The following is a 25,378-nucleotide window of genomic DNA, read 5'->3' as shown; positions in this document are numbered from 1 at the left end:
CTGCCTGAACGCCATCTGTCTCTACACTTCAATAGGGAGTGCTCGCTATCAGAGGGCTCAATACGGTGGAAACGGGTGAAGCAAGTAGGCAACCGTGCCAAGGACAAGCTCATACTTCCTACATCTGGATGCCCTGGAAGCACTGCCGCCCGCCAGGATCGACGAATTTGAAGGGGAGCAATGGCAGACCGCACAGCTACATTACCACAACACACACAAGAGGGCTTGTGAGTGCAGACGTTTCAACGCGGACTGTTGTGAACCGGTTGTTGGAAGTGGGACTACGGACACATACTCCTCTAGTCCGCCTCCCTCTCACGCCACAGCACCTACGTTCACGGCTCAACTGGTGCCGTCAGAGGTTCACTCTGAATATGGAATGGTGGGCCATAGTCTTCAGCGATGAAATCAGATTCTGCTTGCGGAAAATGATGATCGTTGGTACGTGTCTCGTAGAGTGCATTCGTTCAAGACACAGTGACCCCAGTCCAGGCCGTATAGTCTCGATTGCGGTAAGATACAACTCACCTTTCGTGTTTCTGGATGGGACGCTAGCAAGCACTTGGCACGTGTAGAATGTTGTTACATCCATTCTTTTGGCGCTCTTTTTTGTTCAGGAACGATAGCGCTCGCCCACATACCACCCGTGAAGCTGGACGTGCTCTGCAAGAGATGCAGCAACTTCCCTGGCCAATACGGTCTCCGGACTTCTCTCCAATCGGGCACTTGCTGCATACGATGGAACGACAAGAGAACCGTGCTACTCGTTACGCAACTACTCTTATAAAACGACGTGAAACGGTCTGGCAGACAAGGAATAAGGTATCCCAGGACAGTATTCACCATCTGTACAATCGACTGGATGTCAGACTCAGCGTCTGCATTGCCGCCCTTCGAGGCTGCCCCCCTATTATTACGGGTGTTTCAGCATGAGCCGATACCTAGTACCTCGGAACCGCCAGATCTGTAAATGTAATTATTTCATACACTACTGTATATAAACTGTTACCACAATAAATCTTCAGTGCAGTGGAAATCTCTAAAAGTGTATGGTAATTCTTTTTTTTTTCTCGCTCTGTATAATCAAGTATTGCTAATATGTTTCATTGGGAACATTACTGCAAGCTTGTTACAAGCGGTCCTACACACAGTACGGAATCCAGAGCACGGTTATTTAAGAACGACAGTGCCTAGTCGTAATGGTCGAATGGCACTCAGCTGAAAGATCGTTCATTTTTAACTTCTTGATGAGCCTGAAGCTCGAAGACATTTTGTAAGTATTAGTGCAGTGAAATTATGTAATCGTGCAATGTACAATCCTTTATTTAGAAAGAAATATAACAATGAAAACAGGAGTAGCTGTAGCGACAAAAGAAGATAATAGGACTCGACAAGTGAGAGTATAATTCACTTTATGAGGGTTTCCTTCAAGCTTAATTAAGTACACTATCTGATGAAAAGTATCTGGACACCAAAAAAACATACGTTTTTCGCATTAGATGCATTGTTCTGCCACCCACTGCCAGGTACGCCTTATCAGCGACCTAAGTAGTAATAAGACATCGTTAGAGAGCAGAATTGGGCGCTCCGTGGAACTCAGGGACTTTGAACTTGGTCAGGAGATTGGGTGTCACATGTGTCATACGTCTGCACGCAAGATTTTCACACTCCTAAACATCTCTAGGTCCACTATTTCCGATATGATAGTGAAGTGGAAGCGCGAAGGACACGTACAGAACAAAGCCGTACAAGCCGACCTCGTCTGTTGACTGACAGAGACCGCCGGCAGCTGAAGAGGGTCGTAATGTGTTATAAGCAGACATATATCCACACCATCACACAGAAATTCCAAACTGCATCGGGATCCACTGCAAGTACTATGACAGTAAGGCGGGAAGTAAGATAACTTGGATTTCGTGGTCGAGCGGCTGTTCAGAAGCCACACATAACGTTGGTAAATGCCAAACGACTCCTCGGTTGGTGCAAGGAGCGTAAACATTGGACGATTGAACAGTGGAAAAACGTTGTGTGGAGGGACGAGTCACGGTATACAATGTGGCGATCCGATGGCAGGGTGTGGGTATGGCGAATGCCCGTTGAACGTCATCTGCAGCGTGTGTAGAGCCAATAGTAAAATTCGGAGTCGGTGGTGTTATGGTGTTGTTGCGTTTTTCATGGAGACGGCTTGCACCCCTTGTTGTTTTGCGTGGCACTATCACAACACAGTCCTACCTTGATGTTTTAGGCACCTTCTTGCTTTCCACTGTTGAAGAGCAATTTGGGGATGGCGACTGCATCTTTCAACACGATCGAGCACCTGTTCATAATGCACGGCCTGTGGCGGAGTTGTTACACGACAGTAACATCCACATAATGGATTTGCCTGCTCTGAGCCCTGACCAGAAAACTACAGAACACCTTTAGGATGTTTTGAAACGCCGACTTCCTGCCAGGCCACACCGACTGACATCAATACCTCTCCTGAGTGCAGCACTCCATGAACAATTGGCTGCCATTCCCCACGAAACCTTCCAGCACCTTATCGAACGTACGCCTGCGAGCGTGAAAGCTGTCATCATGGCTAAGGGTGGGCCAACGCCGTATTGAAATCCAGCATTAGCGATGGAGGACGCCAAGAAATTTTAAGCCATTTTCACGCAGGTATCCGGATACTTTTGATCACTTAGTGTATATAGATAATAATAATAATAATAATAATGATAATAATAATACTCCATGGAGGCCCGGGAAAAGAATAGGCCTCCGGTATGTTCTGCCAGTCGCAAAAGGAGACGAAAAGAACAAACCACTAATAGGGCTAACCCCCTTTTAGTGTGATTAGTTGGTTCAGGACAGAACTAAAGAATCCTCGGACAAGCGCCGTCATTGTCGGGGACGACGTTTGAACCCTGTGCCCACCCACAATGGTAACGACACTGCTAGCCAACTGGAAAATGATTTAAATCCTAATAGAGGTGTTTTGCAGGATATGCTTCCTGCAACCACCCTAGAAGGAAAACAGAGACAGAGGGTGAGATGGTCAAATGAAGTTAATCGACGCCTTATGTTTTCTTCTAATAATTTCCGGGTATGCAGCCGGATTCCGTCGACATTCTGCCGGATTACCCGGAAATTATTAGAAGAAGAAATACGCCGGGAAATTTTCAGAAGTCACGCCTTATGTTTTGTTATTACCAAGCAACAAACCTAGGAACCAACAACTGGATACAGATCACAAGTATACACCACATTTATAATCAGATACTCAGAATTAAAATTTTTAACAGAACAATGACTAGCTGATCAGATCCGTGTAATAATCAAAAATAACAGGATACCCCAGTCAGAATTAGAAAACATCAAACAACAAACAACAAGTACAACAAATACTGGAACAAAATAATGGGCAATGAGAAGAAGAAGAAAATACAGTAATGGACTCAAACATCCCAGAGCAAACAAACAAAGAACAACACGCATCAATTTAACAATCAGAGGAAAACGAAATCTAAAGACAGCCACCAGAACAAGCACAAATAGAACTCGAAGTAACACACATGTTAGATACAGAAGAAAAATTTCAGCTGACGTATATAGAATACAAAGACACAAATACAGACATTAGACCATTCTTGCATAGACCGCCAAATAACCCACAAGTCGAAACAACAATAAAAACTATCAACACAATCATACACAACAAAATAAATGAAAACACAACTATGGAAGAGTTACAACTACTGGTTTATATAGGAGCACTCACCACACTAAATATACACACTAAGCAGAGACCAGAACCAACCAACACACAGAAGAAACCCACAAAATCAGCATGGCAACACAGGCTACAGATCAGAATAGAAAAACAGAGAAAAGACATCGGACAGCTAACACAATTTATAGGAAATGAAATGTCAGAAAAAAAACGAAAAAGGTTAGGTAAAATCTCACAACAAGAAGCGATAGAGCAATTAGATGAAAAGAAGCAGAAATTACAAGCATTAGCCAAACGAGTTAGAAGATACAAAAAAAGTGAAAATAGAAGGAAACAAAACCAAACATTCAACACAAACCAAAAGAAATTTTACCAGAGAATAGATAACACACAAATTAAAATAGACAATCCATCAAACATAACAGACATGGAACGCTTCTGGAGCAACATATGGTCAAACCCAGTACAACATAACAGGCATGCATGGTGGATACAAGCAGAAACAGATACATTCAAGATGATACCACAAATGCCTGAAGCGATAATTTTGCAACAGGAAGTCACCCAAGCAATTAATTCTACTCACAATTGGAAAGCCCCTGGAAAAGATAAAATAGCAAATTTCTGGCTAAAGAAGTTCACCTCAACACATTCACAACTAACTAAATTATTTAACAGTTACATTGCAGACCCATACACATTCCCTGATACACTTACACATGCAATAACTTATCTGAAACCTAAAGATCAAGCAGACACAGCAAACCCAGCTAAATATCGCCCCATAACATGCCTATCAACAGTATACAAAATATTAACTTCAGTCATTACACAGAAATTAATGTCACATACAACACAGAACAAAATTATAAATGAAGAACATAAAGGCTGTTGCAAAGGAGCACGAGGATGTAAAGAGCAACTGATAATAGATTCAAAGGTGATATATCGAGCTAAAACTAAGCAATGGTCGCTACACTACACATACATTGATTACCAAAAAGCTTTTGATAGTGTACCCCACTCATGGTTACTACAAATATTGGAAATATACAAAGTAGATCCTAAATTGATATAGTTCCTAAACATAGTAATGAAAAATTGGAAAACCACACTTAACATCCAAACAAATTCAAATAATATCACATCACAGAGAATACAGATTAAGTGTGGAAAATACCAAGGAGACTCATTAAGTCCTTTCTGGTTCTGCCTTGCTCTGAACCCACTAGCCGACATGCTAAATAATACAAATTATGGATACAATATTACTGGAACACGCCCACACAAAATCACACATTTGCTATACATGGATGATCTGAAACTACTGGCAGCAACAAATCAAGAACTCAACCAGTTACTAAAGATAACAGAAGTATTCAGCAATGATATAAATATGGCTTTTGTAACAGACAAATCTAAGAAAAATAGCATAGTCAAATGGCTCTGAGTACTATGGGACTTAACATCTTAGGTCATCAGTCCCCTAGACCTCAGAACTACTTAACCCTAACTAACCTAAGGACATCCCACACATCCATGCCCGAGGCAGGATTCGAACCTGCGACCATAGCAGTCCCGCGCTTCCGGACTGCAGCGCTTAGAACCGCACGACCACCGCGGCCGGCTAATAGCATAGTCAAGGGAAAACACACTAAACAGGAAGATTACATATTGGATAACCACAGCGACTGCATAGAAGCATGTAAAAATCAGATGCCTATAAATATCTAGGATACAGGCAAAAAATAGGAATAGATAATACAAGTATTAAAGAACAACTACATGAAAAATATAGACAAAGACTAACAAAAATACTGAAAACAGAATTGACAGCAAGAAACAAGACAGAAGCTATAAATACTTATGCTATACCAATATTGACCTACTCATTTGGAGTAGTGAAATGGAGTAACACAGACCTAGAAGCGCTCAATACACTTACACGATCACAATGCCACAAATATGGAATACATCACATACATTCAGCAACTGAAAGATTCACATTAAGCAGAAAGGAAGGAGGAAGGGGATTTATCGACATAAAAAACCTACGTTATGGACAGGTAGACAATTTAAGAAAATTCTTTCTAGAACGAGTAGAAACTAGCAAAATACAGAAAGAAATCACTCATATAAATACATCAGCTACACCACTGCAATTCCATAACCATTTCTACAACCCTTTAGATCACATAACATCAACAGATACGAAGAAAGTAAATTGGAAAGAGGAAACACTACATGGCAAGCACCGGTATCATCTAACACAGCCACACATCGATCAAGACGCATCCAACACATGGCTAAGAAAAAAAAAAAAATATACAGTGAGACGGAAGGATTCATGATTGCAATACAGGATCAAACAATAAACTCCAGATATTACAGTAAGCTTATTATTAGAGATCCCAATACCACAACAGATAAATGCAGACTTTGCAAACAACAAATAGAAACAGTAGATCACATCACAAGCGGGTGTACAATATTAGCAAACCACACAACATCCACTAGTACATCAATGCAATACAGCTACATCCAAACTTATATATACAACTACATGTTCAATTACCCGAAAGTTCCTAAATGCAATATAACATATACCGTACAGTTAAAAGGAAGTCACGCTTGATCAAGGTCCGCGTCACTTTCCTATTTTGACCAGACATAACGTCTGAGAAAAGAAAGAAAGAATAATAATAATTTCGTATGGCTTAATGGCCTTATGCTACTTCATATATTGGACGCCACTTTGGCTTCTTCAGTGTCCCGAACCTACCCCAGTTGGCCTACCAGGAAAGAGACCCTACCGTTTAACGTGGAATCCGAACCACGTGTTGCTTCTGACTCCTCACATCGTTGACAAGTGAAGACTTATAAAACAACGAGTGAAAAGTCCGTGGTCTAAGTCAGCTTCTTCCCTCAAATTTTCGAATTCAAGGCACACGCTTTGCCGGTGGACCACCAACAGCAGAGTTTGGATAAGCAGTTCCTAGTTTGGTTTGATGAGTGAGTATTTGAGTATCACAATATGTGACATACTTGGATGTACCCTTCCTGTGACTGCTTTGACTTAGTAGTTCTATTATCTACACCGCCAAAGGACGGATGCAAATTTCAGTTTAATATACATAACCTTTTTCTGAAAAAAAGGCGACTCGACAGACGGACAGTCTGACAAACGAAAGACGGAGAACAAGGTGATCCTGTATGTGTTTTATATTTATCGACTGATGTCCAGAACCCTAAAGCCAAAGAAACGCTGTATATTTTCCTTTATCAAAGTCGAACAACAAAGGCAATTTACAGGCAGCTAGACTTAAACTGTGAGTAATGGGAGCAACAGGTTTGAGAGAGGGGACAAGAGAGGGGAAAAACAAAAAAAATTTAAATTTGTGTGAAATATTATGGGACTGAACTGCTAAGGTCATCAGTACCTAAGCGTACACACTACTTAACCTAAAGTATCCTAAGGACAAACACACAAACCTGTGCCCGAGGGAAGACTCGAACCTCAGCGGGGATCAGCCGCACAGTCCATGACTGCCGCGCAAGACCGCTCGGCTAATCCCGCGCGACAGGGGAAAAACAGCAATAGATGTTAAATAGCACAAGTAATGAAGATATGGGATAAGGAAGTTGACTGACTGATTGAGAAATCAAATGATGATGCAGAGCAACTAAAGGGAGATGGGAACAGTGATTATAATTTTATTTAGAGTAAATTGACCATCTTTATGGATTTTTTGAAAGGAAAATTGTGAGGTTGACAGACGTGAGAAAGTACTTTACGTTTTGGTTAGTTTGAACAAGGCATTCAGTTGTGCTTATTCCAGTAGCAAATGGCAGCGAAGAGAGCGATGTCTTGAATGTTTATATTCTCGTAAATGGTTGTGCACAGCTAGTATACAAGTTCAATGAGAACTTTTGTTGTCATTATGGTGAGATGATAGGTATTTAATAATCTGACGCGATTGCACGAATACTAAGAAGCCGATGAAGCAGACACGGCGGATTGCAGTCACATTATCACCTTCTGCTGGAACCATCCTAACTGGGTATATTAAGCACGATATGGTGAAAGATGTTGAAGATGTAATGCAAACAAGCATTCATAGTTAGTTCTAATGGCCGAGAGTTCTCATTACATGTTACATCGCATTGGTGAAAGTGTGGCAGAACCAGTGTTGTACAAGTTTCCTTTTCACATCCTGTAGAAATACGTTGCTTAACTTCTGGAGTAAACAGAGGCAGGTGGAATCCTGCCTGCATGTATTTTGTGTCCAATTATAGCTTAAACGACATTGCACCCAAATTCTTCACTGCTTTCTGATACGGCGGTGGGATACCAATGGCGAAGTACATGAGGTAATTGCGGAATTCACAACGTAAATTTCTGATGGTATGCTACAATTAATGCAGAGTCTTCGCAATTAGTGAATGATTTTGCAACCATCTCAGCACAGGACAATGACTGTATTCATAGTTGTCTGGCTTAAGGTCCACAGCAAAAAAATCAACAAATTTTAATTGACTCACAAGGTGGACACTAATGGCCATAGAAATGTCTATTGTAGTACTCCTACGAGAGCATGGTACCCGAATGACTTTTTAATCCTAACACAACTAGATGCTATCTACCTTTCATGTAGCTATCAAACCATTTCGGCGTACTGTATGAGAATTCACAGCTGTGTGCTCTTCTGAGCAGTATGCCAAAGCTGACACTGTCGACGCAGAATACAGTGGTGCCGTAGAAGTAATAAATTTGCTATTCAAGAGGCAGGATTTGTATTATTTCTCTGTTGATATCGCACGTAGATGGGTTCTAGAATGAACTTCCAAACAGCGGGAAATGCTACAGAGCCACCCGCGATTTTTTTATATTCTTCTCATCACATTAAGGTAATAGTTTACACACGAGTTTCAGATTTATGTAGCTTTTTAAAACACAGATTCAGCACTTTAAATGCATTGGGTTTTGTGTTATGATCTCCCTGTCCAACAGTTATGTATGAACATCAGAGCAGTTATACATATGTAAATGTGAACGTTATGAAAATTTATCTGAAACAATAAATATTCAGTTTAGGAGCTACATTCATGTTCTATCACTTTTGTAGCTTGTTAAATACTGTGTATGTACGGGAGACCTAGAAACGATGGAGATGCTTCGTCCCGCCGTAGCCCTCAGTGGATCACATCCCCACAACAGGCAACCGCAGTCAACCCACCCCACCGACACCCCACACCGAACCCGGGGTTAATGTGCGGTGCGGCCCCCAAAGAACGTTTCGTACCAGACGAGTGTAACCCAAAAGTTGGTGTGGTAGAGTAATTATGGCATACGTGGAGACAGTGTTAGCACAGCAATCGCCGACTCAGTGTAACTGAGACGGAATAAGGGGAACCAGCCCGCATTCGCCGAGGCACATAGAAAACCGCCTTAGAAACCATCCACAGGCTGGTCGGCACACCAGACCTCGGCACTAATCCGCCGGGCAGGTTCGTGTCGGGGACCCGCACGCCTTGCCGCTCGGGAAGCAGCGCAGTGAACCGCGCGGCTAGCCGGGCGGGCGCAGGTACAGTGCAGATAGGCCCATACAGGCGCCTGTCGGTACTAGCCAGTTAGAAGTGTGAACGTCCAGTATTCTAGTAGTTTAGATATCAAGCAGTTTCTGGAAGGAGTCGTAAGATAGCTTCGGGCTCTTGATATAAATGCGAACAGCTCAGTCGTGTTTTGTGTTGATATCAGCAAACAGTGAGACTTCCAACTATATCTTCCCATGTGGCGCGTTGTGTAGAACGTATTCATGAATTACATAGTCCTTTTAGAAAGGTGACTGTACAATATTCAGCAAGCAATAACTGTGACAGATTATAAAGTGAAAATAGATTTGCGTTTTATAATGTTCGCCGTTGCAGTAACATCGTTTGTCTGCAACTTTTTCTCGTGTAGTGCAGACGTTTATACGTTACCGCGCAAGTGATTTATACGGCTCAAACACTCATTACAACTGCGATAGAGAAAGAGATTATAGCTGACTCGTGATATAAAAACTCTAGGTATGTAATGTGGATGGTTCAAATGGCTCTGAGCACTATGGGACTTAACAGCTGTGGTCATCAGTCCCCTAGAACTTAGAACTACTTAAACCTAACTAACCTAAGGACATCACACACATCCATGCCCGAGGCAGGATTCGAACCTGCGACCGTAGCAGTCGCGCGGTTCCGGACTGCGCTCCTAGAACCGCGAGACCACCGCGGCCGGCTAGTAATGTGGAGTATTACGTAAATGATGGATGAACTTACATCTGATTTAGAATTGTGTAATTAGCATTGCAGCAGAATTCTAATCAGCGACATTGCTGTGAGCTGCCATATTGAATACGTAATGTAATTTCATTTATTATGATAATGTTTCACCTCATACAAGAGGATGATGTCTCCTGATATGCAGCTACGAAGATCAATTAATTTCCAATATAATTTCGTGAATGTAAAAGTACTTTTAATCCTTTGCTTATTTTAACTTCTCCCTAGTCTCTGGCTCGGAACATTATTTTGTGTGTCGTAACTCGTAGGGAACTTTGTATTCCGTGAAATCAATAAGGCCTGCACCAATGTCGTTTATGCTCAATTCTGGGAGATTAAATTCTGGACTTTTATCGAAACTAATAAACAACTTGGACATTGATTCGCATGCTACAGAGTGAGTGTGTCATAGTACCAAAGAAGGCTTCCTCACGATGGATAATAGTGCCCCTCAATATTTTAAGAATTTCAGAGTAGACTGAGATCCCCTGCTATACCCTCTGGACAGGACAGATAGTCTGAGTGGATGTCAGTTGCACTCAAACATACTACTTTATTCATTTGAGAACATTACAAGAGTAAACAAGAGTAAGAGAAAACAGTAAAAACAGAGAAAGCCAAACATTAATTTTAGAATGTAATTCCTGGCTAAATGCACCATTCAAATCTCACGCCTCAAGGGCAAAACAACTTTAATATAAAACCGGCTGAAAGCCAGTCACTTAAAACTCAAAAAGAAGAATATGTATTTTAAGAGGCAAAAGGCCTTATCTTAAAAAATCTCTCTAAATTAGGCTGAAGGCCCAAACTATCTGATGCCTTAAGGGCAAAGCAACTTTAATTTAAAATCGGCTCATACATAAGGAAACAACAGGGACAAATAAGAAAATGCAGCACACCAAACGGCGCTCAGAAGTTTCCAAGTGTCAGGCTGGAATTCAAACACCAACACTCAGTTAGGTGAGACAGGCAGTCGATCCAACAATTCTCAACCCGACGGCAGCCCAACCGACCGACAGACAAAGGACCAAGCGACAGGACAACTTCCGCTCCACCCGACCAGCAAACAACATGGAGTTCAATGGAACAACGCCGAAGGTATCGGCGTCCACAACGAATTACACATTCAGCTGTCAAACTACACGCCATGCTGTGCAGCCACAACACGACGAGTAAAATATACTGCCCGAGTATACGTCAACGGCCAGGGCAGGTAACCGGAACGTTAACAGCCACAAGGCAGAAGATTCCGCTGGTGCACTTCAATTCAGAAATAATCAACTTAAACTCCACAGGAGGGCGGCTAGAATTTCGCCAACTAGTAAACACGTTGTTGCTCGCGGGAATATCCCAACAACCAACAACGAAATTCAAACGAGACAATGTGAACAGTTGGTGGATTAAGTAAAGACTCAACTTTCGTGTCCGGGATCGGTGAGCCACGGACCTCGTAGCAATGGGAACAGCCCCTCACATTTAGACCATGCGTGGACGCCGCCAGCGGCCCGATCCAGACATGCGCCACAGAGACTTCCTCGCTGCTCCACGCCAACCGACCAACTGGCCGCACACTACACATCCGGAAACTATAAGCACGAGGCCAAAGATAGTACAAGGGTGCGAATTTCGGTACACGCTGCTGCTGCGACTCGTGGACAGAGAGGTAACAGCATAATCGCGATAACCGCGGGAGACTAATCACAGGATAGCAACCAAGGTTTATTGCAAAACATAACACGGGCCAGCCACGGCGCGTAGACGATCGCCGGAATTCTGCAGAGCCACAGGTGCTGACTTCGACATCGAGAGGCAGACGTAACATGATTATGAACTGTAACTGTCTAATGATTTTCTTTTTATTTGAGAATTACAATAGGAATTAAGTGTGTGTCTGTGAGTGTGGGAGATATTTGTGTAAAATATCGGGTAGAGCCCTTCTCTCGTCCTAAAGTTCCATTCAAGTAAATAGATATTATTCAGTCATAATAATTTAACTTCAGTGTAATGCGGGGAGAAGTTAAACAGTGATAATCTTCGGACCCGTAGGTGGGTTTAAGTGAACACTGATTGTTAGTGTGAATGTGAAGTGTGAAAATATTGCTACAAGAGGAAAACTATTTAACAGCTTGTCGTGTCCGGCTCGGGCTGGATTTGGTGGCAGCATTTTGTGTTTATTTAAACTGAACAATATAGTTGAAATATAAATTTCCCGCCCTCACTTAGATAGTAACACCGAACATATTGTAAATGCTTTTCTTTTTTACACATTTCTAGACCTGCATAAATGCACTGTACGTACTAATTTTTTCGTAGTAATTATGATGAAAATTAAACGTGAACTGTTGCTTTATGAACGTCAAGAGTCTCTGCCAAGCTTAAAGTGGTAATTGCATTATTTATTAAACGTAACATTTGGCAGACGGCTAGGTCACAAGAGAAACGCAACGCCTGTCAGTCTGTTGTGTATTGTCAGTGTTTTGTACTGAAGCTCGTAATAGGAGATGAGACGAATGAAGTACATCGACACGTTACCAATATGCGGATAATGCTGTGTATTAATCAGGTAGCAACAAGGTTTGCTGGTATACAAATACAGCTGTTATCCCATCACAGTTAAACGACTAAAATTCAAATTAAGGTATGAATGCGGAGTGACATCTATTTTCTGTCAATATTAATCTGAATAGGTTGGGAAAAGCAATAACTTTGCGAAACGAAGATCACCAAAGAATTCACCTGCGCGCATAATAACCGGATTAGCGTGAAGTAAAATGCGGTGCATGCGGCTCGACGTGGTGAGGGCCTGTTTGCGCGGAACGCCAGCTGCCGCATCACGTGTCATGCTGTGCAAATGTACGTAAATGAATCTGGCGCCGCGTTTTACTGCGGCAGTGGATAATGGCTGGCAGACAGGGGGGCGCGCCGGCGGTAATGACTATTATCAAAGTTTACGACCTGGCCGTAGCTGAGCCAGCGCATATACCGGCCGCTTCCAGTGCCAATCTCATCTCTGGATAATTATTACGCGGGCAGCACAGTTTCGCTGGGCATAGGTCAGTTCAGATACGGACGGACTGGAGCTACGGAAAAAGAATGAGAAAATGCCTGCGTAGTCATCAGGTATGCATGAGATACGGTGAGTGGTCCATTGTGCTTTTTATGACCGCTGTAATCTGCGGAATGTCTGATTACAGTAACGTCTTCAACACCCTTTTTTCATTATAAAAACTGTCACTACTGTAACGTAACAATAGGTGGAATATAATTAATATACTGTACGAGGTACGTTTGAAAAGTCCTTGCAGAATCCGAGAGATGGCACGACCGGCGCGTATCGAGGTTATGTTTAGTTAGTAGCATCCTAGGAAAGAAAGCACACCAAGTTTAAGCCACATTAGTCTATTTCTTTGTGTTTGGCATTCATGTGAATCAAGGAGGTCGAGTGACTGTCAAAAATGGACGAAAAGGAATTTCGTGTAGTGATGAAACATTACTTTATAAAAGGCAAAACGCCTCAGGAGACTAAAGAGAAACTTAATAAACATTACGGGGACTCTGCAACTTCAATTAGAACAGTTTATAAGTGGTTTGAAAATTTTCGGAGTGGCCATATGTGCACAAGTGATGCTGAACGTTCTGGACGCCCTCTGGAGGCTACGACTCCAGAAATCATTGATAAAATCCATGATATGGTGATGGATGACAGAAGAGAAAAGGTGCGTGATATTGCTAGTGCTGTGGGCATCTCGAATGAACGGGTACATAATATTTTGCATAAACATTTGGACATGAGGAAGCTATCCGCATGATGGGTTCCGCGATTGCTCACGCTTCAGCAAAAACGAAATCGTTTGAAGTGTTGCAAGGACGGTTTGCAGCTGTTCAGGAAGAATCCGCAGGACTTTAAGCGTCGTTTCGTCACTGTAGATGAAACATGGATATATTTCTATAGTCCTGAGACCAAAGATCAATCTAAACAATAGATTACCAAGAGAGAATCTGCACCAAAACAGGCGAAGACCATTCCTCAGGCCGGCAAGGTTATGGCGACTCTCTTTCGGGATTCGCAAGAGATAATCCTCATCGACAATCTGGAAGAGGGTGAAACTATTACAGGGGCATATTATTCATCCGTTTGAAAACCGAGCTGCAAGAAAAAACCCGGCGATTGGACCGCAAAAAAGTCCTTTTCCATCCCAACACTGCATCAGTACACACTTCAGAAGTTGTCGTCGCTAAATTAGTGGAAACAGGATTCCAACTCGTTTCACATCCTCCCTGTTCTCCAGACTTGGCTCCCTCAGATTATTATTTGTTCTCCAATTTGAAGAGATGGCTGGTGGGACAAAGATTTTATTCAAACGAGGACATGATTGCAGCAACTAGTAGCTATTTTGCAGACTTGGACAATTCCCATTATTCGGAAGGGGTCAACAAATTAGAACAGCGTCGGACGAAGTGCACAAGTCTAAAAGGAGACTATGACGAAAAGTAAAAAATGTTTACCCCAAACTCGTAAGTAGTTTTTATTGTTGCACGGATTTTTCAAACGACCCTCGTACATAGCCACACATCTGTTCGCAGCAACATAGTTCGCATATACATAATATCAGTCACAGAAAAGTGATTCTTCGCTTAATACGATCTTTTTTGGATGATTTCCCTTACTGAGTTATTATTTACTAAACGCCAAAATCTTGTAAAAGTTTCATGGAATATTACGAGGGGATGTGAAATACAGGAGGTACATAATTAAAGTCTCAGTTTCAAAACGCAATAAAAAGAGTACCATTGCTCAGAATGACGTCAAATTTGAGCAGCATTTTACAGATAGAGGTAGAAACGTCACGGAACAAAATAAATAAATAAATAAAATGAAAATAAAATTGTATCCAGTAGACGGTGCTATAAGCGTCTTAACTTTAAATACGTCGGCTACAAATGATAGATCAATCGCGATACAGCGGCCGCTGTCTCAGCTGCACATTACACCATCCGTACTTTTCAGCGTGTATGATTGCCCAAGTTCGGTAGTCAACAGTTGCGGCATTGTTAGGTAAGCCCATCCACCATGGCCAGGTCGTACCACATCGATTGGAAAAATTAGTTTATAATTGCCCTGAGGCAAAAAACGGAATAAAAAGGCAAATGGCATCAGTTTTTAATTTTCCTAGAACCAAAAACTGAATAAATAGTTAAGTTACCTTGGGTTTTAAGTATATTGTGCATGTAACCGCATAAAAAGCAAGATGACATCGGTTTCTAGAAGTCGTGAGCCTGGCGCAAGACATGTTCAATATGCTGTCCACCAGTTTCTGCTACAGGTTGAAATCGAGAAACACAATGTTCCACAACAGATTGTACTGTGACGTTCAGAATGCGCTGCATTTTGTGTGCCTTTATTTCAGCTAAGTACGTAATTGGACCGCTAATAAATAAATGTTGTGTGACTAGAGCCTCCCGTCGGGTAGACCGTTCGCCGGGTGCAAGTCTTTCGATTTGACGCCACTTCGGCGACTTGCGCGTCTATGAGGATGAAATGATGATGATTAGGACAACACAACACCCAGTCCCTGTGCGGAGAAAATCTCCAACCCAGCCGGGAATCAAACCCGGGCCATGAGGATTGACATTCTGTCGCGCTGACGACTCAGCTATCGGCGGCGGTCATAGGACCACTGAACACCACATCTTTGAGATAACCCTTCAGCCAGAAGTCACACGGATGAAATTCAGGCAATCGGAACTGCCAGTCTGCAGGGAAATGGCGTTTCATGATTCTAGCATTTCCGAAATGCCTCTGCAGCAGCCGCTGCAGTGGCTGTACATGTACGAAGCAGCAGCACCTTGGATAAAAACGATCCTACTCGCACATCCACCCTGTCGAAGGGTTGGAATGTCGGTGTGCAAAGGACACTAATAGCGTTTACCAGTAACGCTACAAGTAACAGAACCGGCAGGACCCACCTCCTCGAAAAAGCCGACCCTACTATAAACGATGCCGTCAACGAGCACCACACTGGCACCTTTATAGAACTGAGTGGTACCAATTAATATGCGTATGGATTTTTCCGCTGCCCATATTAGGAAATTCTGCGTATTGACATATCCTTGGGGACGGAAATGTGCTTCGTCTGTCCATACAGTTAGCTGTGGCCAGTCGTTATGCAGGCTCATGCGAGCAAGAAATTCTAGATCGAACGTTTACCTTTCTGGCAGGTCAGCACGAAGCAACCCTTGAACATGGATGATTCTTTATGGGCAGCAATACAGGACGATTCGTAGAATTCTATGCACCGTGCTCGCATGCATGTCCAACGTTCGCGCAGTTCCCTGTGCACTGCATGTTTGCACATCACCGCTCGTTCCCTCCTGCTATGCTGTGGCCATATCTTCGACAGACCTAGGATCAACTGCTTTCCTCCCTCTGACACAATGCACTTCAAAAGAATCAATCTTTCCTAATTCTGTAATCATTTTCACGAGACCCTTGGCAGACAACTGAGCAACACCTTTTTTCATATCCTTGAGTGTCCGGAACATCTGCAGTGCTACTACGCACAGTTACCGTTCTTTTTAAAGAGCTTTGCCAGCAGTGCGCGTCCTTCATGCGGACAAAATGGTTCAAATGGCTCTGAGCGCTATGCGACTTAACTTCTGAGGTCATCAGTCGCCTAGAACTTAGAACTAATTAAACCTAACCAACCTAAGGACATCACACACATCCATGCACGAGGAAGGATTCAAACCTGCGACCGTAGCGGTCGCTCGGCTCCAGACTGTAGCGCCTAGAACCGCACGGCATTTCCGGCCGGCCAATTCATGGGGACAGCCATGTTGGGAGTCTGAGATGCAAGCTGAGGAAAGCGCTGTGTGCCGCTTGTCTATTGGTGTGCATATGATGTCCCTTAGAGAACTATCTACTAGTCAAATTTTCCTAAATTTCTCACTCCATGACGGCTCCCCATTTTTCAATAATACGCTGTTCAAATTTGACGTTATTCTAAGCAGTGGTTCTCTTTCTACAGCGTTTTGAATCTGGATGGTTAATTATGGACCCCCTTTAACTGATGAGGGCGACAAATGCTAGCATTACTTTTGCCACCAAAGGCAAAAAAGGCCGTCATTGCGGCGAAACATGAAGGAAGAGGAACACGCTACGACCGGTGATGTGGAACATTGTGTTTGAGTATGAGATAATATATTGGGGCCATGAATAGTAATCGGATGACCATATGACCATCAATCAAAGGCTGGCCGCTGTGACCGAGCGGTTCTAGGCACTTCAGTCTGGAACTTCACGACTGCTACGGTCGCAGGTTCGAATCCTGCCTCGGGCATGGATGTGTGTGTTGTCCTTAGGTTAGTTAGGTTTAAGTTGTTCTAAGTTATCGGGGACTTATGACCTCAGCAATTGAGTCCCATAGTGCTCAGAGCCATTTGATAGGGCGCGAACAGGCTGGCTGGATACGACGGAAGGACGTGACAGAGACGGGAAACTTGGGCCAACCGAAGAGGTTCTACCGCCTTCCAGAGCAGCCAATGCGTGAAGTCGCCGTCTGCTCAGCGGACTGACCCCCACTCTATAGCATGGCCCTACGTTGGAAGCAGGAAGGCATCAGTGAAAGTGCTTCTAATCAGACAGGCGTCTAGCGGAGGTCGTGTGGCCAGCAGCTTGCGGAGAAAGAGAGCGTTTGCCACGGGCAGCGCTGGTCAACTACCACCGCATATCTTCGCCCGAAGGGATTATATCGGTTTTCAAACAGACATATATATATATATATATATATATATATATATATATACATACATACATACATACATATATATATATATATATATATATATATATATATATATATATATATATATATATATATATATATGTGGTTGTGGGTGACAGTGTACTGTCACAAAGAATACAAGGGCATCGCTTCCCGTCGTGCACTCTGGAGTACGGGTGAAGGTTAGTCGTCTTCTGGCTCATGCAAAGTTTTTAGTATTCCCGGAACAGTTTTGGTACACAAAAATCATGTTTTTGGGGTGTTCCTCAACTTTTGGAAAAGGGAAGATGGCACTTCTAGACAAAACTCTAGAGGATATACCGCTAAAATCTGAGCTGTTTTCTGCTGTTAGTTATTTAAATATCCGTTTGTGAGTGCGTAAGAATGGTGGGAAACGCTCTTTATCGGGTTCTCTCAGGCACAGCTCGTGAACTAAATGGCACCCCACATTCCCTTAAGGCTCACCGTAAATCAGGTCTAGTGCAAATGGAACCTACCGATTTGCTCCATTTGCCTAAGCCGGAGGAAGTGGACAATATTGTAACCGTAGGAATAGTTACACAAGACGCTCCTTCTGCTGGTTATAAAAATGATCCCAAGGGCTATCCAAAACATTTGAAACTACCTTTCTTCACCAATAAAGCCCGCGGTATAAGCTCCGGGTGAATATCGTTCTTTGCGCGCCTTTTTCTAACACACTCATACTGTCGCATGCATACGGATAGTAAAACACATCAAAACAATAATAGCAAATTTTAACATGGAAACAGGGTCTCCAGTGAAAATCTTCGATCATGACAGCGCTAATGAGAGAGGTTTACATTAGCACAATCGGCCGAAAGGACAAGATTTTCCTTAACTATATTGCCTACAAGGGTGTACCTACAGCTGAGTAACCTAACTAATGAGTACTTGCCGATACGTGTGTTTCAGTTGTTCATCTGTCCAAAATTGTAATTGATGAAAAATAGAAATGCCATGAGGCTAGGGCTTCCCATCAGGTAGACCGGTCGCCTGGTGCAAGTCTTTGAAATTGACGCCACTTCCGCGACTTGCGTGTCGATGAGGATGAGAGGATGATAGTTAAGACAACACAGCACCCGGTACCTGATCAGAGTAAATCTCCTACCCGGCCGGCAATCGTACCCGGACCCTTTAGTATGACAGTCCGTCACACACACACCTTTTTCTTAAATTACACAAAAAAGAAACAAAAATTTCTAGCTTACAATGAAATGACATAAATAAGGTGATAGATAATTGCAGTCACAAATTACAACATTAATAGAATGAGGAATGATATTCAATCACTAGCAGTACCACACATTTAGCATCTTCACTGTCGCCTTCAGCTGGTGGCAGTTCAGCATGCCCATTTCCTTCTTCTGCAGCCTGAGGTTCCTGATCGTCATTTCCCAGACCCAAATTAATCATTCAGTAAATCCTTCATATGCGTTGCTTCCAGGGTAAATTACGTGGACGGAAGAGCAGTCCCAAACAGCGATATCGCAAAGTCTGTCACTGCCTTGTTGTTTTTTGTCAATTTCAGCCTTCTAAACGCATCCTTAGGGATTTCAGGATCTTCCTTTATAACAGAAACCAGATGATTGCTGTTATATTTGAGACGCCCTGCTAAACCCTCAAGACAGGACAGGTAGTTTAAGTTGTGGAAAGGGGCCAAAATAAGCGGCTGTCAGTTACACTCGAACATACAACCTTTTATTTGACCAACTTTACAAGTGCCAAGAAAAATAAAAAAAGCACCGCTTTAGTTTTGGAACTTAATTAGCGGCTGAATGCGCCGTACAATCTCATGTCTTAAGGGCAAGACCACTTTAATTTAAAACCGGCTGAAAGCTAATAACTTAACGCTCAACCAAAATCAGAAATTTAAAAGGATAAGTCTTATCCTAAAAAAGTTCCTTAATTAGGCTGAAGGCCCAAAGAATCTAACACTTAAAGAGCAAACAACTTAAATTCAAAATCGGTTGAAGGCCCAACACTCAGGACTCAACAACATTAATTTAAAAAAGCCAAAGGCTTTGCGTAAAACAGTTCTTCAATTAGGCTGCAGGCCAAAACTATCTGACGCCATAAGGGCAAAACATAATATAAGAATCGGCTAGAAGCCATACAAGTACAAACAACAAGAACAAACAATAAAAGGCAGTACACCTAAGGGCGCTCAGAAGTTCCGAGGCTCGGCCTGTAATCGAAATACTAACGTTTGCTTAGGTGAGACAGGCATTCGGCCCAACCATTGTCGATCCGACGACAACCAAAGCGACAGATAGTCAGTGGACCCACCGACAAGATAACTTCCGCTTCACCGACCAGCACACAACAGGGAGTTCACTGGAACAACGTAGAAGGTATTGGAGCCCACAACCAACTATACATTGAACTGTCAAACAGTAACAACATGATGAGAAAAATAAACTGCCTGAATTTACAACGGACAGGGCAGGTAACCGGAACGTTAACGGCCACAAGGCAGAAGACTCCGCTGGAGCACTTCAGTTCAAATAACCAAGTACAGTTAAACCCCACCTGAGGGTGCCTCAAATTTGCCAACTCGAAAATACACGTTGTTGCTCGTGCGAATATCCCAACAGCCGACAACCAACTCCAAATGACACAATTTGAACGGTCGTGACTTGCTGGAAGATTAAGTCAAAACTCAACTTTCATGTCCAGGACCGGTGAGCCACGAACCTCGTAGCAATGAGAAAAACACCACACACTCCAACTCCGCATAGAGGCTGCCAGCGGGCCTGGCCAACCACGCGCCATGGAGATTTCCTCGCTGCTCCACGCCAACTGACCAGCTGCCCACACACATTCCAGCTGGAAACTATAAGCGCCAGGCCAAAGATAGGCCAAGGTGCGAATATCGATACACAGTGCTGCTGCCACCCGCGGAAAAAGAGGATAACAGCATAATCGCAATAACCACGGGAGACTAAACAAAGAATAGCAACCAAGGTGTAATCGAACGCACAACATGAGCCAGCCAAGGCTCAATATTCTTGTATCTGATGTACTACTGATTTATTTTTCATGTGTGACTTGCAGGTGTGGTTACGTTCTGGAATGCGCCGCAGTAGCAGTGGCGCCTCTCCGCGGGATGGCTAGTGCTTCATGGCTCGAACCATCCCCTCTCCACCATTAATCCACGTGTTCCTAACCAATACCCATTCTGCTGAAGACAATTCTGAGCAAGTTAGCATATTTCTCATTGTGATTCTGATACTTAGGTGCTTTCTCGAATTCATTTTCCATACACTTCTAGTACTCAATATGTTCATCGCTTCCAGTTTGGTTAAATGGTTCAAATGGCTCTGAGCACTATGGGACTTAACATCTCAGGTCATCAGTCCCCTAGAACTTGGAACTACTTAAACCTAACTTAGGACATCACACACATCCATGTCCGAGGCAGGATTCGAGCCTGCGACCGTAGCGGTCACGCGGTTCCCGGCTGAAGCGCCTAGAACCGTTCGGCCACCCAATATGGTTAAAATGTAACTTGTATATTTGCTCATTAACCAAATCACTGCGTTATTTTTTGCCTGAGGGTAGTACCTTTCTTCTGGTCTGAAAAATATTCGGTATATTGTTTGCTGAAGTTAATGTTATTTGAGCAATTTTCTTCCTACTCCACCTCCAGTTGATAATCCTGTCTCCACATGTGTCCCGTTGAGGCACACTATCAACGAGGTTGCATTTGCCGCAGAGGTTAGTGTCACTTAAACCGATGGCAGAGAAACGCTCACTAGTGCTGATGAAGTAACTGACTACCTTGTACAATGCTTTTCTCATTTCAGGGGAAACAAAAAGATTACGGATGTTTTGCCACGCCGCATTCCATGCTGTTGAAGCTTAGTTAGTTCCTATGTTACTTTTCCTTTCATGATTCCGTCTTTCAGTTACAATAGCTTTTGCTGTAACGTATTTGAAGTTCAAAAGCTTTTTGCTGAGATAGCTTAGTTCAATACAAAACTCCCTAATATGTTTTAGTTTAACACTTATTTTTTTGTATATTTATCAGTGGCTCTACATTTTTATGTCTGAAATTGTCGCATAGTTTTTCTGTAATGCACCGTGGTTTGTCACACATTATGCTCCAAGTTCGTTTGACGTACAGTGCCATCGTTCTAGACCTTATGTCACTTGGTCCCATTCCTCCATTGCTCGGATTCCACACTGCTTTCTTCACCGGCACTTGAAACAATTCCCTTTTCCACAAAAACTTTACTAAGGTGGACATGATCGTCTTCGCCACCAGTAATGGAGTGGGAAGAACCTATGCTATGTTGTTCAATTAGTTCAAATGGCTCTGAGCACTATGGGACTTAACATCTGAGGTCATCAATCCCCTAGAACTTAGAACTACTTAAACCTAACTAACCTAAGGACATCACACACATCCATGCCCGAGGCAGGATTCGAACCTGCAACTGTAGCAGCAGTGCGGTTCCAGACTGAAGCGCCTAGAACCGCTCGGACATACCTGCCGGCTGCTATGAAGTAGGCCTTGGATAAAAAAAAACAAAAAACAGTTGATAAACAATATTCTCTGGAACTGGTGTATGCTACTTTGACAGTTTTCAGTTTAAGCTCCCTTGATTTTTCTTGCTACCGATTCGCTACCTATTCGTAGAGCCTTGTGTTCACTAACATGGCTCGCCCACTCAATGCACAAGTTAGCAAGCCGTTTTATATTTAGAAATTTACTTCTGTTTTCGTTTAGCCTCGCACCTGACACGGATCAATATTTGGCAAGTACCATCTGTAGTTGTATTACAGCTGCTTGGTCTCTGATGGTCACGCCTACATAGTCCGCACAAGCACCTACCACCATCGTTGTTCCTTGAATGGTAATGCCTGTCAGCTTGTGCTGTAGCTGTCTCAGGAAAGATTAGAGCGATATAACGAACCGGAGTATGGATAAGGGGCTTCCTTTTATTTCAGTTTATTTTGTCGGTTTACGGTTAACGGACATTTGTCCAGTAACACCCATTACCATGTTCTTGATGAGGTCGATGGCTTTTGGCAGGAAGTCAAATCGGCGCATTGTCTCTATCAGGTATTTGTAATTAATTTGATCAAATGCTTTATGGGAGTCTATGAAAAGCAGTGCACGTTTTGTGCTACTTACCTGTGTCAGTGCCATGACATCGCGATACTAAGCCGCAGTTTGTAAAATCGCCTTCTAAAAGCACAAGTTAGCGGTGCATGGTATAAAAGGCTTATTAATTACTCGAGCTATAATTTTATAATCCGAATTCAAAACCAAATTCGGCCGTAGGTGGTTTATTTTTTTGTAGCTTCTGTTCTTCGGGATATACACGATTTTGCATTGTTTGAACTTTGGAGGCACTGGGTTTCCCTGTAAGACTTCATTGACAATTTCAGTAAACTTTTCTCCTATCAGGGACAAAAATAGTTTATAGAATTCTATGGGCAGTCTGTCAGGTTATGGAGATTTCCTAACGGGATAGCTGCGCACGATTTCCAATACATCTTCCTTGGTTATGTCCGAAAAAATGTTCTCATCATCATCTCGCGATATTCGTGGAAGACATGTACCAAAGAGCTCATCGTATTCTTCTTCGTTTGTTTCCCTTGTCGCATACATACATTCATAGTACGCTGAGACCTATTTAATTATTCGTTTCTGGGTGGTGATTATGGTACCATCATCGATTTTAAGTCCATCCATGAAACTACTTCTATTCTTGGCGTGGCTGACCAGGTGGTACAATGCTGCTGTCTCATTTTCATTGATTGACTTTGCTTTGGATTTTATCTTAAGTCCCTGCAGTTTTTTAAGTTTCAGACTTATTAGCTTCGCTTTTATTTGCGAGATGTATTTTTATTTTGTAGGAACTGCATGTGTCTGATACTAGAGCTCCCTTAAAAGGCGATAATAAAATTCTGCAGTCTATTTCCTTTCTCTGGCCATATCTACACTAAAAGATATTACAACATTCCTTAGCTTCGGTTTCACTCGTGGGGTCCACCATTCTATTACACTTGGGATGTTGTTCAGTGAACGGAGACACATTTCCCAAGATCTCCTTAGGGCATTTTCAAAGTCTTCTACTGATACTAACGATATATTTAGATTCCACTGGCTTCTTACTCTTCGGGTAGGTTATGGTGTTAAATTTACGCAGGTTAACAATGCACTGTGGTCGGAAAAACGAACGAGAACAGTTTCTGTTTTCGGTACTATGTCTACTACATTTTCCGATACGTTAATTCTGTTAATTCAACTACAAGAATACGCAACAATATGACTTAAGTTCGCCATTGTTGGATACTTTATATTCCACGTGCCTTTTAATGTTTAATCAACAACAAGACTACTCAAGTTAGTTGAGTAATTGAAATTGGGTATTAGATCATAGTAACCCAACACATAATTAAAATCCCCCCAGACTATAAGTTGCAGGGGTTTTTCCTCAGTACATAAATTACCCTTTCCTTAAAGAATGTGGCTCTTGCAGCTCTATTACTGTTGCCAGAAGGCGCATATAATTGACAACAGTTACTCCTGCTACATTTATTCCACTACCTCGCCCCGATTCTAATTTATCAATGCTATGTACGGGAATGCCTTGTCTTACTAAAATGGCTGTTGCCAACACTCGTTTCGGTGGAAATATTGTAAAAACCAACATAACTGGAAATCTTTAATTGTGAGGATACCACTTCATGTAAGAGAGCAATTTCCATCGCTGACTCATACAGAAACTGTTCCAATGCACCTATTTTAGCATACGACTGTATCCTATTAATGTTCAACATGGTAGTCGTATATGACTGTAACAACGCGGAGTGACCCTTTTTTGCCTAGTCTACCGTTTCATGCCATTCCACGTCGGATACTTCCTGAGAACTTGAGGATAGACTACTGTCCCGGTTTGCATTTGAACCTTTCTTTTTAGTTTTCTTACGGTTTGCGTTGACACTGGTCTTCACCGAATGTCCAACCCGTCCACTCCCTTAGTAGTTTTTCAGCGAGAGCAGCGTCTGTGAATCTGAGGGGCAGTCGTGTGCCACTATCTCGTCTGCCAAAGGCGGCGCATACGCAGTTTGCAAACATTCTTCCAATGCCCTTTCACTTCTTTGATCACTTTCATTTGCTGTTTGTTTGTTACTGCTGTAAAACTCCGCTTGTTCACCTTGGATTTGGGCTGTGACGTCGCCTGTTGTTGACAATCACTCGCTATCTCGTCATGTTTGCTTTCAGTTGCATCCGCGAGTGAATCTGTCTGCATTGGTTCACGTAATGGTACTGCAGCGCGGAGTTGTGGCGTCACCAAGACCCGAGCATTGCCATCTACTGGCGCGTCCTGAACTACGGAATGGGAGTGTGGCGTCAATTCGACTTGTTCGATTGATGGTGGCGTACTCGATTTGTCTGCTGATATACTTGACACAGAGTTTGAATTTATACTGACAATATTGTCTGAAACAGTAGTTTTCAGTAATGTTTTCTGGATGTCACCTACAGCATTCAGCGACAGGTTGATTTCCTCATCTATGC

The sequence above is a fragment of the Schistocerca americana genome, chromosome 7 (assembly GCF_021461395.2).
Source record: "Schistocerca americana isolate TAMUIC-IGC-003095 chromosome 7, iqSchAmer2.1, whole genome shotgun sequence".
NCBI classification, from domain to species: domain Eukaryota; kingdom Metazoa; phylum Arthropoda; class Insecta; order Orthoptera; family Acrididae; genus Schistocerca; species Schistocerca americana.
This window is presented reverse-complemented; position numbering follows the sequence as displayed.